This window comes from Meles meles, chromosome 7, assembly GCF_922984935.1.
Source record: "Meles meles chromosome 7, mMelMel3.1 paternal haplotype, whole genome shotgun sequence".
NCBI classification, from domain to species: Eukaryota; Metazoa; Chordata; class Mammalia; order Carnivora; family Mustelidae; genus Meles; species Meles meles.
In genome coordinates, this window is record NC_060072.1 from 143,035,773 (window position 1) to 143,052,370 (window position 16,598).

General features: G+C 41.7%; 1 pseudogene; it reads left to right on the forward strand.

The window, feature by feature from the left end:
* The first annotated feature begins 16,172 nt into the window (after window positions 1-16,172).
* Window positions 16,173-16,297, forward strand: LOC123947741 (annotated as a pseudogene).
* Window positions 16,298-16,598: the final 301 nt, after the last annotated feature.

A 16,598-nucleotide genomic window follows, 5' to 3' on the forward strand; every position in this document is an offset into this window, starting at 1 on the left:
AACTGAGGCCCAGAGGGATTACGTAATTGCCCAACTACCAGGACCCAGTCAATGAGAGGGCAGCACCAAGATATAAAAGGGAGGCGTCTGGTTCTCAAGCCTGTGTCCGTCTTATTGTGCTGCAGTCGTCTAGGTCCTGGCCCGTTATCATCTCCCATCCCTACAGGAGCCTGTTATTATTCTATTTCATTATTTTTTATCCCGGTTCACATTCCTGTTCTTCTCTTCTTTTTTTTTTTTTTTTAAAGATTTTATTTATTTACTTGACAAAAAGAAGTCACAAGTAGGCAGAGAGGAAGGCAGAGAGAGAGAGGGAAGCAGGCCCCCTGCTGAGCAGAGAGCCCGATGCGGGACTCGATCCCAGGACCCTGAGATCATGACCTGAGCCGAAGGCAGCGGCTTAACCCACTGAGCCACCCAGGCGCCCCCTGTTCTTCTCTTCTATACGTAAATGGCATTGTGCTAGAGAGATCACGTTCTCCTTCAACTTTCTTTTTTTTAAGACCTACCTGTGTTAATACATATGCTCCTATTTATGTCATCAGCCTATCCAATAACTCATGTCTTTAAAAACTTGTATTTTTCAGTTTCTTTCTAATTTGATTTTATTATGTCAAGTTCTGGGGGTGAAGGGGTAACATTCTTGGTTGTTGAATGTTACAGAATCTTTTTTTTTTAACATCTTAATTTTATTTTATTTTTTTCAGTGTTCCAAGATTCAATGTTACAGAGTCTTGATCGCAATGGGTTTGTTTTTTGTGTCTGTTTCAACGTTTGATTGTGAGCTCATCTTTCATAGGACTTTGGGTCCCAACAGGCTGAATAGGGGAAAGCCTCTCTAGAGTTATTTTGACTTTGATTCTTTCAGATGTCCCAGAAACAGCCCTGGCCTTTGACCAATTTTATGTTAATTTCTCAGCTAGAAGTTTAACATCCCATCCCACTTAAAGGAACAAGACTGGTATTCTGATTTCTTATAAGAAAAGTTGGCTTTGCCTTGAAACCAACAAGGAATAAGATTGGTTTTGTCTCCTTGTGCTCATGAGCAGATTTTTTTTCTGGTCCCCTTTTGCTCTGTATATAGCCCCTCAGACATCTGGCTCCAAGCTGGGGTTCCATTACAGCTCCTTCTTGACAGGTTCTTATCAACTGCTTCCCAGTGGCTATTGTTGGAACCACCTTCCTCTCCCCCCCAGGTCACTCACCTGCTCAAAGATCATTTGCAGTTCTATTCTGAGTCCCCTTAGGCAATCCCTGTCCTTCCTGTGGGCTCAGCTGACATCTTAAAAAATGTGTGTTGTGTCTTATTCAGCATTTCCAGATAATTGTAGTTGGAATGTTGGTCCATTGGCTCAGTGTGTCGCGTTGCCTCTCACCTGAACTGTGTGTTCTCCAGCCTGGGCTACATGGAGTGGGACAGGAAGAGCTCACTGACCGGTAGAGCAACAACCTTTTGTTCTTCGCTGCTCTACTGAGACATAAGTCAGGCTGTGAAATCACACTTTCCAGCACACAATTTGTGGAGTTTAGTCTGTTCTCAGAGGTGCGCAATCAGCACCACAGCGAGTTTTATCGTCGTCAAAAACTTGCACCCTTGCTGCCATCACTCCCCATTTCTTCCCTCCCCCACTTCCCACCACCAACCCCACTCCCCACCCCTCACCCCACCCCCCGACCCCTGGCAACTGCTAATCGGCTTTCTGTCCTGTGGCTTTGCCTATTCTGGACATTTCATATCAGTTGAATAGTTTCATATATGACCTTTTATTTATTGGCTTCTGTCACTCAACATAAGGTTCCCAAGGTCCATCCGTGTTGTAACATTCGTTAGTATGTAATTCCTTTCTGTTGCCAAATAAAATTCCCTAGGGGGCACCTGTCTGGCTCAGTGGGTTAAAGCCTCTGCCTTTGGCTCAGGTCATGATCTCAGGGTCCTGGGATCGAGTCCCACATCGGGCTCTCTGCTCAGCAGGGAGCCTTCTTCCCCCTCTCTCTCTGCCTACTTGTGGTTTCTGTCTGTCAAATAAATAAATAAAATATTTAAAAAAATAATAAAAATAAATAAATAAATAAATAAATAAAATTCCCTAGTATACATACACTACATTTTGTTTATCCGTGTCAATGGACGTGTGTCTGTTGGCCATTGGTATGTCTTCTTTGGTGAAATGTCTGTTCATGTCTTCTGCCCATTTCTTTACTGGATTATTTGTTCTTTGGGTATTGACTTTGACAAATTCTTTCTTTTTTTAAAATTATTTTTTAACGATTTTATTTATTTATGTATGTATTATTATGTTACACTAGTCACCATACAGTACATCATTAATTTTTGATGTAGTGTTCCATGATTCATTGTTTATGCACCACACCCAGTGCTCCATGCAATCTGTGCCCTCCTTATTACCCATCACCGGGCTCACCCATCCCCCATACCCCCCTCCCCTCTAAAACTCTCCGTTTGTTTCCCAGATTCCATAGTCTCTCATGGTTTGTCTCCGCTTCGGATTTCCTCCCCTTCATTTTTCCCTTCCTTCTCCTAATGTCCTCCATGCTATTCCTTATGTATCACAAATAAGTGAAACCATACTCTAAGTTCTTTATAGATTTTGGATACTAGTGTTTAATTCTTCAAGTCCTTTAAGTGCTATTCCCATGCCCTCTGCCTGTGATGCTATTTTCTTGATCACCACATCCTCTGACTTTATCACACAAGTGTATATTTAATTGCATGCTTTCTTGTACTTTTTAATAGTCTTCTGCTGTGACTCTCCAGCTAGATGAGGACTGCCAGTGATTTTTGCACAAAGCTAGGCCATGTAAGAATTCATGTGATTCCTTTGCATGGATTAGTGATTATTGTATGATTGCATTTAGCCTCTTCCCCAGAGGTCTTGCAGGTTTTAGCCATAAGAGTTCCCCAGAAAGCACAAACACCGTATATCCTCTTACGTCAACAACATTTCTACAGTTTTTCTTCTTGCCATGTTATAATATCCTGGGATCTTATATTTCTGGATACACTGGGATCTGGGGTCCTGATACTTAACTTCTTATCATCATTATTTATATACTGATATTTGGAAATTAACTACATATTGGTCCTTGCATATAATTTAGGGCGGGGAAAGGATTGTTTTGTGTCTACTAATTATAGTAAAATTAAAGTAGATTCTCTACTCCGAGTTCATTCAGAATTTTACCAACTCAGAAGCAGACTGTTCTTGACTCTCTATAATAAACTCTTCTGCTTGTCATCCTCCAACCGTATCTCATATCTCACTGGAGCATAAAGCAGAGGTGGAAACTTCTCATTTCATCAATCACTGCTTTTCTGTTGGTCTATATAGAACTTTCATTTGGGTCAAGTGCTTTGATATTTGGGAGCTTTATTAGTTCTCTTTCACAAAAGTCCCAGGAACTAGATAACAGAGGTTATCAACCTTTGACTGATAAGACAAACTGTTCATCTACCATCAAACTACAATGAGAACTCACAACTCCCAAAGCCTGTCCATTGTTCAGTTTGCTAGACTTTTATGCTATACGTGTTTCTCCCTTTTGATTGTCTTTTTGCTATCGGTGTGTTATTTTAAGGTGTTAATCTCCTTGAAATAGTAAATAAAATTTTCTTTTAAAAAATGTAGAGGAGTTTTAAAAAACAGTTGCTATTAAATCTCTAAAACAGATACAAGGTAAAAATTATTTTGGAATGTTAATTATAAATTTGCTGAAATTCTATGGGATGTAGTTGGGCTTTCTGACACAGCTCATGGCATTTCATAGGCATTTCAAATGATGCAGAACATGAAATCTTAACTCATTTATTCCCTGAGCCAGAAGATGCAAAGAATCTTGAACAATGAAGTCTATAATCACCTAAAATTGCCACCATATCTGACATATTCTTGCTCATGGTATGAACCAACCATCACTTGCTTGATTGGCGTACCAAATAGAAGGAATACATAATGATTGTAGCAAAGTTAAAAGGATGATTCTAGTCAGTTATTCCACTTCAGCTGAGTATTGACAATCAAGCATCAATTTAAAAATTATATTAAGATAATGCAACCTATGCAGATAGCTAGTAATTTGCATTACCTGGACATTGATTCTTTTTTTTTTTAAGATTTTATTTATTTATTTGACAGACATAGATCACAAGTAGGTGGAGAGGCAGGCAGAGAGAGAGAGGAGGAAGCAGGCTCCCTGCTGAGCAGAGAGCCAGATGTGGAGCTTGATTCCAGGACTCTGGGATCATGACCTGAGCTGAAGGCAGAGGCTGTAACCCACTGAACCACCCAGGCTTCCCTTGGGAAGCCTGATTCTTAACGTTTAAATGGGTCTTTAGGTGTCCCATTTTGTGTCATTTTCAAAAACTCCTTTACCACCAACACCTAGGAGAAATCCCCTAATTTTTTGGTTTGTGGAAGATTTGCAAGAAATGCTCAAACATCTGTGTTCACACACACACACACACGTGACCTCAATTTGCATTGTCTAATCATTGCTCCTAAACAATTCTCCTACCCATGAACTAAAGCCATTGTGTGCATCAGGTAGAACTCATATCTTCACAAAACAGAACTAAATTGCCTCCAGAATTTCAATAAAAAAAAAATAGTCTTTGTAACTATGTGCATATTCAACAGGTGACATTTGGAAAACATGAAGCAATTGCATTAAGGAAGTCTTTTGGAGTAAGTCGTTTTGTTCCTTTCAAGCTCCAAGAATACAGATAACATCCTGAGTTGCAGTTATGTGAAGAAGTGTTCTTTGGTACTCGTTCCAGCTACGATTGTTAACTTGGAACATTGAGCTGCTGAATCAGGTGACTTGACTTAGAGCAGCACTGTTCAATGGAAATATAATGTAAGTCACAAATATGAGCAACGTTTTTAAGTTTGCATTTTCTTTGTAGTCACATTGAAGAAGTAAAAAAATATATATATGACATTAGTTTTAATGATATATTTTATTTAACATAATGTATCCAAAATATTATCCTTTCCACATGCAACAAATATAAAAATAATGGAGCTGTAACTGAGCCAATACTAAGTCTATGAAATCTTGTGTGTAATACACTCGTCCAATGCCCGTCCATCCCAACTAACCATGTCTCCGGGGCTCAGCACCACGTGTGCTATGCTGGGTCGCTTAGGTCTAAAGCTTCTCTGGCCATCCTTTTTAGTAGCCGCAACAAATCAAGACTGCTTTTTTTTTTCACGTGCCAACAGTTCTCAGTACAAAAAGATACCCTACCATACATCCTTTAACAACTTCAATAACAAACCATAAAGAAAAAAAAAAAAAATCCTGTTCTCTCAATTTGGTGCCAGTAGTGGGACTCAGCCTTCCATGCTTGCAAAAATGTGACCAAAAGGAGAGCCTTCAAATCACTAATTCCGTCCTTGTCTTCCCTCTCAAGCAAGCAAACAAAAGAACCACCACCATAAAACCTGTCTAAGCTATCTTGGAACCAGGGCCTGGGTATCTCCATACTGTCCTGCTGTTGCCAGGATACATGTCGGTGACTTCAACGGTAACAACACAGGAGGAGCAGGAAAGAACCGGGTGTGATTCATGAGCCTCAGGCCCGAGGGCAGAGATTGAAAACCCCTGATACGAACTAAGACAGAAGTCATAATTGGAAGGTTGGTTGAATTCATCGTCGTTGGTGTGTTCTACTTTCTCTCTCTTCCTCCCATGCAAAGCACTGCTCCCAACGTACACCGAACTGCACGATGCATTATTCAGTAGAGGGAAACATACTTCCTGATTTCATGCTCTATGGTGTTAAGATTGATAGGCCTGTAATTTAACCCAAAGTGGAGCAGCCACAAATGCTCTTCTTTTTCACATGTAAATATTTAATCCCTGTTAGGAACGTGCTCTATGACATGCCAGAGTCCTGCCTTAGCATCATGGGTTTCACAGATTAATTACAAAGTGCTAAACAGGCAGGACCGCCATGGCCCCCATTCATTAGATCATGGGCTGAAGACTATCCAGGCAACCTGTCTCCTACACAGGAGGAGAAAAGGGTAAAGTGAGGGATGGAAGTGTTCCAGAGGTTGGGACTGGACATACATTCGGGGCGTGGTGCAGTTCTTGTACAAGTGGGCAGTTTGATGGGATTAGAGTTAAAGTGTTGGGGATGTAATTCATCATTGCTCAGCTCATCTCTCTACATGTGTGAAAAAGAGAGGCACAGGAGAAATTAGTTGGAAGGGAAACCCTCAAGTCAAAGGAATTGGTCATACTCAGGTTGAGACTTAACAGAATGACAGAGAATTTGGTTTGTCCCTGTTCCTTGTTTTACTCATTTTGCTTTAGAACAAGCCCTATTTGCCGTGCGGCCAATCTCTGTTTCCTCCAGCGGCAACACCTCTGTTGCCCATACTGATGGGCAACGGAGAAGAATGGCCTCGGATATTTTCACCATCTTAGGTCATGATCATAATGTGTCCATACTTTCTTGAGTAGTAAATGCAGTGCACACTGTTTGGGTGAAACTTCAGCTGATTTTAATTTTATTTTAACTCTTTGATCCTCTCATCTCATATAAGAGAGAAAGAAAACCCCAACACCCAGCTTTCATATAAAAAGATGTCTTGATAAGTCAGTACTCAGAGTCAAGGTACTTGGTTTGACAAAGGATTCATTTCTGATTAGCAATGTATTTTGTGAAAACAGAATTGAAATTAGAATTGTTCCAGAAAGAATGAGAGCAAACCCTTATCTAAGGACACATATGGGGTACTTCTTATTCTAAGTGCTTTGCATTGCATTAGCTTTAATTCTTGTAACAGCCCTCTGATGTAGGTATTCTTTATTCTTCTCTTAGAGAGATGAGAACAATGGCACAGAGAGGCTCAGTAACTTGCTCAAGGTCACTCAGCCTGTACGTTGGAGCTGGGATACAAAATCCAGGCAGCCTGGAACCCCAACTGTCTCTGTAATGTATGGTCATCCGGCCCATGGTTGGGCAGAATAATGTTTCTATAAAGTGTCTAGATTGGAAGTTCTATTGGTCTTTTAAAAAAAACTTCCTCAGTGTATCCCAAACTGCTGTCAGTAGGGTCCCTCCTTCCAATGAACATAATCTCCAAGGAGACCTAATGACATGCAAATATTATCAGAAAGGTGTCAAACGTAGCACCAGTCACATAGTAGCACAAAATGTTTACCAGCTTTGATAATAATTTTTATTTTTTTTTCTAAAGATTTTATTTATCAGAGAGAGATCACAAGTAGGCAGAGAGGCAGGCAGAGAGAGTGAGAGGGAAGCAGGCTCCTTTCAGAGCAGAGAGCCCGACGTGGGACTCGATCCCAGGACCCTGAGATCATGACCTGAGCCGAAGGCAGCGGCTTAAACCACCGAGCCACCCAGGCGCCCCTGATAATAATTTTTAAAAACTCATTTCACTGTAAGGAATAGAATCCTGAGGAAATTTCATACAAGTTTCTCAGGTCAGGAGGAGAGATCCAGAACAATGAGGAATTGTCATAAAACTATCAGAGAAGAAAATGATAAAGGAGAGAGGATGCAAATAAGCAAAGACTAAGATAGGACCCTTTCATCCATATATTTAGCCAAAAGTTCACTCTGTCAAACCCAGCAAAGCATTAAAAACTCGCATCCAATGAAGATTAAACAAAAAGCAGAAGCAACTCATTTTTGCATGTCTCAATGTTTATATTCAAAAGATATTGTAATATAATCATAGCAAACATATTCTGTACAGACACAGACCACGCCCTGTTCTAATCCTGTGCTTGATCATGTTATTGAATTGTTCTATAGAGCCTGTGCAAAAGGTGATCTCGTTACTCCCATCATACAGGTGACAAAACTGAAACTCTTGATTTTACCACAATCTAAATGGTATAGGACAAGCAAGATCGCTTTAAGGTAAAACCTAGCGGACTCAGCTAGTCAATAATAATGAAAAAATGTCAAGGTATCATTAAGATGCCCTATTTCTCTTCAGTGCCCATTTGAAATCCGATGCCTTACAGGAGAGCCATTAACCTGCCCTTTGGACTACAGCATTGTTTTTAAAATAAAGAATCCTTGTATCAGAAAGCTTTAGAGGGTAGGAGAGGGATGGGGTAAATTTTTATGTACTGTATCATTTTATGATCCACTTTCTCTTTTACCATCCTTAAAAACTGATCGATAGTCAGAATGCACTTAAAAAGTTAGACCTTAAAATTGAGCGTGACAGTTAATTACAATTAAATGCCCGGCGATTGGTTCATGGCGATGATCACAGAGCACTTCATAGAATCTAATTCAGAGGTAAATGGCCCCTTAGGCTCTCGAAGGGCACGGATCATCTTGCAGCTCTTCTAAAAGAAAAGTTCTCCTCAAGAGGAAGCAAGTTCCCTTTTAACTTTAGCTTCCTAGGGAAATTAACTGAGTCCCCTTGAAAAATACCACTATTGCAACATGGGATTGATTTTTTATAGGGCAACGTGTTGGGCCATTGGTTCAATGGTTCTTCATCTTCTGGAAGCATATACTCCACAGAGAGACCTCATGAAATCTGAAAAAGATTGCCTCCAAAAAGGGCACAAATGGGGGAATTTTAGAGATCTGGAGAAGTCTATGCATGCTGTGTGTTCTGTGTACCAGTTAAAACCGATTGAGTTACACCAAAGTCTAGGCTAGGAGATACTGTCAGGGGGGTGTGGAGGTATCTTTGAAACATCTAAATTCACGAAACAAGAACATTCCCAACTCCTAGTTGGATGTTGGATTGTATCATGAAAAACGTTTATTTTAAAAGCCTCCTGGAACAATAGAGAGAAATTACCTCTCCGGCACCTCACCACTGGCCTCGTCATTGTACCATGCTGCGTCTTTTCTCGGTGAGTCTCTCTCTTAGGAATATGTACAAGAGAATAAATCATGTTCACCTGTAGTATCAGGGGAAAGGGATGTTGCTAATTAAGAGTGGGACAGTTCGAACTTCTTCTCAGCCCCGGGGAGGAATACCCAGGTGTCCTGAGACAGATACGCTCGGAGGAAGAAAAAGAGATGCTCTGTAGTCGAACACACAACGCTAGGCTTCTTTCGTGAATTGATTTTCCCACTGGGTGACCTCCTGGCAATTTTTGTTACCCAACCAATGATGTAAGGAAGTAGATGGAGCTGAAAGCTGGGTCAGATTAAAAAAAAAAAAAATGTTTAATCTAACAAAAGCAGCTTCAGTCTTTGCTGTGAAGGGAAGCTGATTTAACCAGGCAATAGCAGATTAAATAGGCAGCTGAAACAGGGAGAAAAATCATATTAAACCATTAAAAAATGAAGATAGAAGAACATCACAATGCCAATTATTTGGAGAAAAAGCACAACATTACTATAGAACTTTCAACAATAAGATAAATGATATCTGCTTTAGATGTACAAAAATAGGTCTTTTGTTCTCAGTATATATTTTAAATTAAATGCTATTGTTTAATTAATGGACTGTAACTTCATGCATTAAAGAAAAGCATAAGGTCATCCGACTGTCTTCGACCACGGACTGACTTCTGAATCTCAAAAAATGAGGACAGCCAATATGTTTCGAAGTTTGGATGGTAAGCCACCTAGGTTTGAATTACCTGTGGTATTTGAAAAATTCAGAATCTTAAGCCCCACTGATCTGTTGAATCAAAAACAAAAGGGTAAAGTCTGGGAACCCGCATTTTAGCAACCTCAGAGGTAAGACACATCCTAAAATTTGAGAACTCCTGATTCGTGCCTTTACTTGGAACTCCCCAGAAAAATGTCATAAGAAAGGGGCTCACTCTAGAAACACTCTTTTCTTCCCCATTGTTATAGACGGAATTTTCTCTTTGGTTCATTCTTCCTTCTCCCCATCACTAAAACCCCTGTTTGCTTTTTGGGAGATCCCACACTCACACTCATGCCGCTTTTCACACTAAGGTCAGCCCAGCATGGTTTCTGTAGGCTGAGAACAAGTGAAGGAGGAGAGGTCTGCATTCCCAAATCTCACTATTGCTACTTTCTCTTGATGAAACTTCCGTCCTGTTACCCATCCTGGCTCTCACACTCCATGCAGCCCTCCATCCCACCCCCTGTTGAAACCCTGAATTCAGGATGCTGACACACAAGGAATAGTTTATGTCCAAACACTCACCCATCCCTTCTCCACGTACAACATCTAAGTGGACAAAGAAAGAGGGAAGAGGCAAGGTCATAGAAATGAATCTTTAAAATCCCTTTTTGTTTCATCACTGTTAAGGCTGTAGTCAGATAAATTCATTCCCAAGGGAGAGAGAAAGACTGGAAGCAACAGGACATCACAAAATAAAGGACATGTAAGACGTCCAATTCTTGTACCACACGGAATAAAGAAGTAGCCAGAAAATCCAGTCTTGACCAAAACTGCCATTGGAGTGTCTGCTGGGAAGGAGGCCCTCGTCTCCATCCCCACCTCCAATATCTCGCTTCATAGTCCCATCCCCCAATTCCTGCTAATCCTATCAGCCCATCATCACACTCCATGCTTCAGCTGGCAAGATGACTCGGAAGAATTTGGAGGCCCTCCAACCCATTGCTCAGTGGGGAGTGGCAAGGTGGGAGTGGGCAGGAGCCTTTTCTCCCAGGGCAGAAATGTTCTGATATTCCAAGAGGATATCCGGAACTTTTCCTACAGAGAACCTTCATCAAGACTAGAATTCTATTAGTGGCATCTCACAGAGCAGATTTAATACGAGTTTTACAGACAGCTCTTGGTCAGCCTGAAATAGAGCCAACGTGTAGTCATTCTCACTCATTCAGATTCCATACATGAGATCAGTATCAGTTTTCTGAACAATCAAACGGTTTTATCGTGACCAACCGGTGGTCAGGAGCCTCTCATCTTGGAGGTCAGTGGTGGTGCGCTAAAAACCTTTGAGCTTGGGATGCAAAGAGATATTGGTTTCAATTAAGCTTGGCCAAGTACTAAGGCATGATTTGGAACAACTTATTTAGTCAAATGGAGCTTTGGTTTCCACATCCACTACGGGAGGGAGATAATTATCTATCTGGAACGGGTTCTTGTGAGGATTTAATTAACCAATATTTATTGAATTCTTTGACATAGACCCTGTGTCTTGAGACAATCCACAGGCAAAAAAGCAGCTCCGGTCCGTGGTCTGAGTGCTCTGGTGCAGGCTGGGGAGCCGAATAAAGACCGACCTATAGGAGGTGGTTGAAATGGGTAGTTGAAATGGGTGAAGGTGGTCAAAAGGTACAAACTTCTAGTTATCAGAAAGGTTAAGTCCTAGGGATCGAATGTCCAGCGTGGAAATTATAGTCAACAAAGCTCATCGCCTATTTGAAAGATGCAAAGAGTAAATCTTACAAGTTCCTATCATAAGAAGAAACACTGGGACTGGGGCGCCTGGGTGGCTCAGTCGTTAAGCGTCTGCCTTTGGCTCAGGTCACAATATCAGGGTCCTGGGATTGAGTCCCACATGGGGCTCTCCGCTCAGCAGGGAGCCTGCTTCCCCCTCTCTCTCTGCCTGCCTCTCCCCCTACTTGTGATCTCTCTCTCTCTCTCTGTTAAATAAGTAAATAAAATCTTAAAAAAAAAATAACAGAAACACTGGGACTATGTTTAGGGGTGGATGTTAACTAAATGTGTTCTGGTAATCATTTTGTGATAGACACATATACCCAGTCATTATTTTGTACAGCTAAACCGAATACACTGTTCTATGTCAATTTTATCTCAATTAAAGGGGAAAAAAAGCTATGGGACCATCTGGGAGAAAAATCAAAGTGGTTCTCGGGAGGAAGGAATGCTCAGGGAAGGCCTTGCGGAGGGGGTGATACCTTAAAAGAAGTAGGTGTTTAGAAAAAGGGAAAGGCTGGAAGACAGGTTTCCCAGCACAAAAGGGACAGCAAGAGCAAGGCCTGGGGGCTGCCCCGACAAGGCACTTTGGAGGCCTGCATGTGTGCGGTAGGCAGGAGTGGAAGGGCGCGGACTAAGCATCCAAGCGGTGGAGATGAGAAACAGACCAGGAGGGCATTTCCTGTGCAAGGCTCTGTGAGGTTCATGCCCTGGAGACAATGGGAAGCTACGGAATGGTGGCCCACGGAAAAGGGACAGCCTCCGATTTCGAATTTAGGAAGATCCGTCTAACCAGAGTGAAGATTGCCCCGTAAAGGATCAGACAGTTAGCAGTTTTCCATCAGTGGTCCCTGCTACGCTCTAGTAAATCATTTGCCTCTTATAGATGAAAATAGCCCATGTGTGCTGTCTCGGGAGTATTTTTCGTGTGCATCTTTCCTTACTTAGGTATTGTGTGCATCGTTTAGCTCGTCATAAATGATGTCCCCGGCAGTCTTCTCATCCGCCAGAGTAGTGAAAGCCGTTCTGAATAATGTAACGACTTAACGGGAAAGACAGCTCCCTGCCTGCTGATGTTGTTCCAGACACAGCCAGGGTTTAACACGCAGGGGCTTCTGGCTCTTTCTAGTCGATCATGGCAAGAACCGCTGCAGTTCTGATCGGTGTTTGAAGTACTCGACTATTTGCAGCCACAGTCAGGACAACTGACGGATCACCCTCATTACTCATGTTTGTAACCAAAGCTCGTCACCTTTCTTCTGCCGTCTGCAGAAGAGGTAAAACCTCATGCATAAGCCCCAAGCAGAGCGAACCACCCAGCCCCAGCTGCCTAAAAATTCCAAAGCTATTTTCTTGTCTTCTTGTGATGCTAGGCAGCTCTGCTTTAATGTCAATCGAACAGAATTGCTTTGGGGCCTGACTGTTTTTTCAAACTTTGAGGCTGAAAGTGAATTCCATCTAGCAGGAAAAGTGGTCTGGTCATTTATTTTCTCCGATAAAGTTCGTAAGAGATGGGCTTGCATCACCGAGCGTCTTGATTCTTTGGAAAATGTGTTAGAACCATCTATTAGCTTTGCAACCTTAGTCACAAACAGTGAGCACCCAAGAGAGATCCTGGTGAGTCACTGACCATTGCCAACCGACAAGCAAGAACGTCACCTGAGTCCACCTGCTTCCTTGTGAGTCACTCCACAGTGAGGGAACTGTTAGGTTAAAAAGAGGACAGCACTAAAAAACAGTGTTTAATTTTTTGGTTAATCATGTTTATTGGGTGCTTTCCATGTCTCATGAATGTACCAATACTTGCTTTGCATTTATTACTACTAACTCTTAACCACAGCTTACAGAGGAGGGAGCTATGACGTTCAGACATTAGATAACGTGTTCAAGACCAGGATGTGGCAGGAGCCAGTGACATACTGACTCTGGGTTCTCCTCTCTCAGCCATTATGCTGTGCTATAATAAATGCCAACAGAGAGTACATGCACCTGACCTTGAGAAGAGAACATTCTAGCTGTGGAGTAAGCCACGTGTACGTAAAATATTGAATGATAATAAGAAAAAATACAAAAGCTGACAAAAAGCAGATGCCTGATGAAGAGCAGAGTCGATAAAAATCAAAGGTAGGCATGATGCCAGCAAACCGGATAGGTCCGGGGATGTTTATGGCTTGGAGACTGAGTTGGCTGTACAAGGATACAAGAGGGTAAAAGACCCTTCAGGGAAGGTGGTTGAGGGCAGGAATGTCCCTGGTGAGCCCAGGAAGGGGGGCAGTAAGGTAAGATGGTCAGGTGGGGTCAGTCTGTAAGACACCTTGAATGTAGGGTAGTTGCATTTGGCCAAGGTGAAGGTTCGCTGGACCCAGGAAGAGGCTTTCTGATGTTGGGAGATCAGAGTTAAAAGTCCTACACTTGACCCCATACATGACGTGGGACTTGGAACCCAGTTACTCCAACTCTACACTTCAATTCTGTAAAATGCCACTAAAATTAAAATGTTCACCTTGCATGATACTTTCTGGGTTCAAGATCATGTGCTGGCAGGATAGAATCATGTGCTCCGCACATAGTAGCTTTTCAATAAATAGCATCTATCTTTATCTTACTTTTAAGTAAGTTATGAGGTAACAATTAAAATATAACAATTACATTGTTACAATGATAGGTCCATTGCTGAAAACAGTTTTTGATCTTTTTGCATACAATTTCCCTCAGGCAGAGACAGTATATTCATTGCAAAAGAAAATCTGCTTCATTATTTTTCCTAAACAAGAATTTATCTTTTTTCTACTGTAAATGTGCGAAAAAAATTGTTCAGAATTCAAAGGCTCTAATATTAACATTTTGGTGTGTTTTCTCTCATTTAGTCTTCCCTAGGGGTGATACTCTTTTATTCACCACGATCATAGCATGTCTATGGTTCTCCATCTTAATTTTTTTAATGTATGTGTGCCTTTTGCTAAACAATATTACAAAGATTAGTGATTTACATTACCAGATTCTGTTCTGAGTATCTTCAGCTGTCTTCAAAAATAAAATTTCACCCCAAAGTTGGAGATTTTCTATATTAATGGGAAAAACACCGTTTTAAAAAAAAAGATTTATTTATTTATTTATCTGTTTGACAGACAGAGATCACAAGTGGGCAGAGAGGCAGGCAGAGAGAGAGGGGGAAGCAGGCTCCTGCTGAGCAGAGAGCCCCATGCGGGCTCCATGTGGGGCTCGATCCCAAGACCTGGGATCATGACCTGAGCTTAAGGCAAAGGTTTTAACCCACTGAGCCACCCAGGCACCCCGGACAATCACCTTTTTAAAAACAATCCCAACAAAGTGTACGTGGATGGCTCTATTCCTCCAAGGAAGTTTCTAGGTTAACAAAAGACAATCTTTGCACTCATCCTCAAGGAGCTTCCCAGGGCAGATAAAATAAGGTCACAAATGACATAAAATGATACAATGCAGGACCTGTGATCAATTTCAGCAGGCTTCCACAGCTCTATTTGTACCCTGTTGAGCGTTGTTTGATGTCTTGGCGAAAAACATCCCTGGCTTTTTGGTGGAGGTGTTTGGACGCAATTGGACAAATCCATCAAACGTATGCGCTCAAAAATCTGTTACATTATTTCACAGTCTCCCCTGCCTCCCTTGCCTGGTGTGAAAGTCTCTATGCTTCCCCACTCATCCACTCCGCCCGTCATTTCTGGCCGCTCCATGAGCATTTTGTAACCTGCGAAAGAAAGGAAGGCTTTGAAAACAGAACCCGGTTCTTTTTTTAGGGATATACAATGTTGACAGAAATATACTCCAGAGGAATGTCACGCCGCTTTTTTTGGTTCCTGGCACGGCTTCTTTAGTGCATCAGTAAGTGAAAAATGAGCACGGGAAACTCCTGACAGTAGTAACGGGAGCGGGAGAGCCTTCGCCTCAAAGCCGACGATTAGATTCTACTGTACAAACAGGGAAACGTCTCTGAACTCCTCACCTCTGAAAGGTAAACACCGAGAAGGAAATACTCCTCCCACGTGCTTTGAAGCATTCACCTTGTAAAAGGAAAAAAGGACTTCTTTCAAGAGTTCTTCATGCAGAGAGAAGAGGAAGTTCTTTGAAGTCCGGGATAATTTTGGGTCCCCACGAAACCAACTGTGCCTCTATCTACAAGTCATCCTGACCTTTTGGACCAAACACAATAGAACCACAACCGCGTTATTTCTTCATCAGTGTGTCTCCAGGAAAGTTACAAAAAACTATCACCACCCAAGAAGCTGCTGTCTTTGCCCCCTCTCCCAGCTCCCTGCCATTCCTTCGCTAAAAGGTAGACCAACTCCAGTGGTGAGGGTAAAATAAATACATGGAGATTTTTTTTCCTCCTCTAAAAATATAATTATATGAGAGAAAAATCCACTTTTGTGAAGTTAACAGATCCAGATAAGGTAACGTGTCTTTTCTCTTGATTAATTCAGTACTCAAAGCCAGGACCCAAGGGTTAAGTAGCCCTCTGATTTAAATTTAAATGGTAAATTAAATAGTTTATTGAAGGATGTTTAGAAAAGCGGTCCACAAAGACAGCTGGAAAATTCCCAGGAGGAATGGCCCCTTGAGCAATGTCTTATTGAGTCTTCTGTTTGTCCAAATGGTTTTCTGGACCAAAGCTCAACAGCCTACAGAGCTAATTCAATCCTGAACATTATCTCTTCCTCAGAGACTCTGAGCTCTCACTGATGGGAGCCGCTCTTTGGCTCAGTCACAGCGAGGAGAAGAGCATCTCGAGGCATCTCAAAGATCTGTGTTTGGGTTTGGATGTTTTACACCAGCTTTGCGCAGTGGCAGTATCATAGCCAATGAGGTTTATCCTAGGCGCGATTATTGCTAATTGGATGTTTTACACCAAAAACTTTGAAACTGAAGTTTCAGAGGAATGGAAAAGCCAAATATTTTTCTTTTATTATACAGCGTCATGAAACTACTTCTCTTCTAGAAAGAATATGTTTTATTAAAAAAAAAAAATACATGTATGGCTTCCAGTCCTTTCGGCTTCTAACTCTCTATGGCGCTGCTAGTTGGCTCAGTGGGCATGGAACTAAGTTAGCAGAATCATTTGCCCCACGGGCCAGACAACTTTGACTCCTGGAAATGACTGTCAGCACCCACCCCCTCATCATGGGCAGGCGTCTCTCATTGTCACAGGGATGGTGATGAATCTGGACAAATGGAATAAAAATGGATTTTTTATAATTT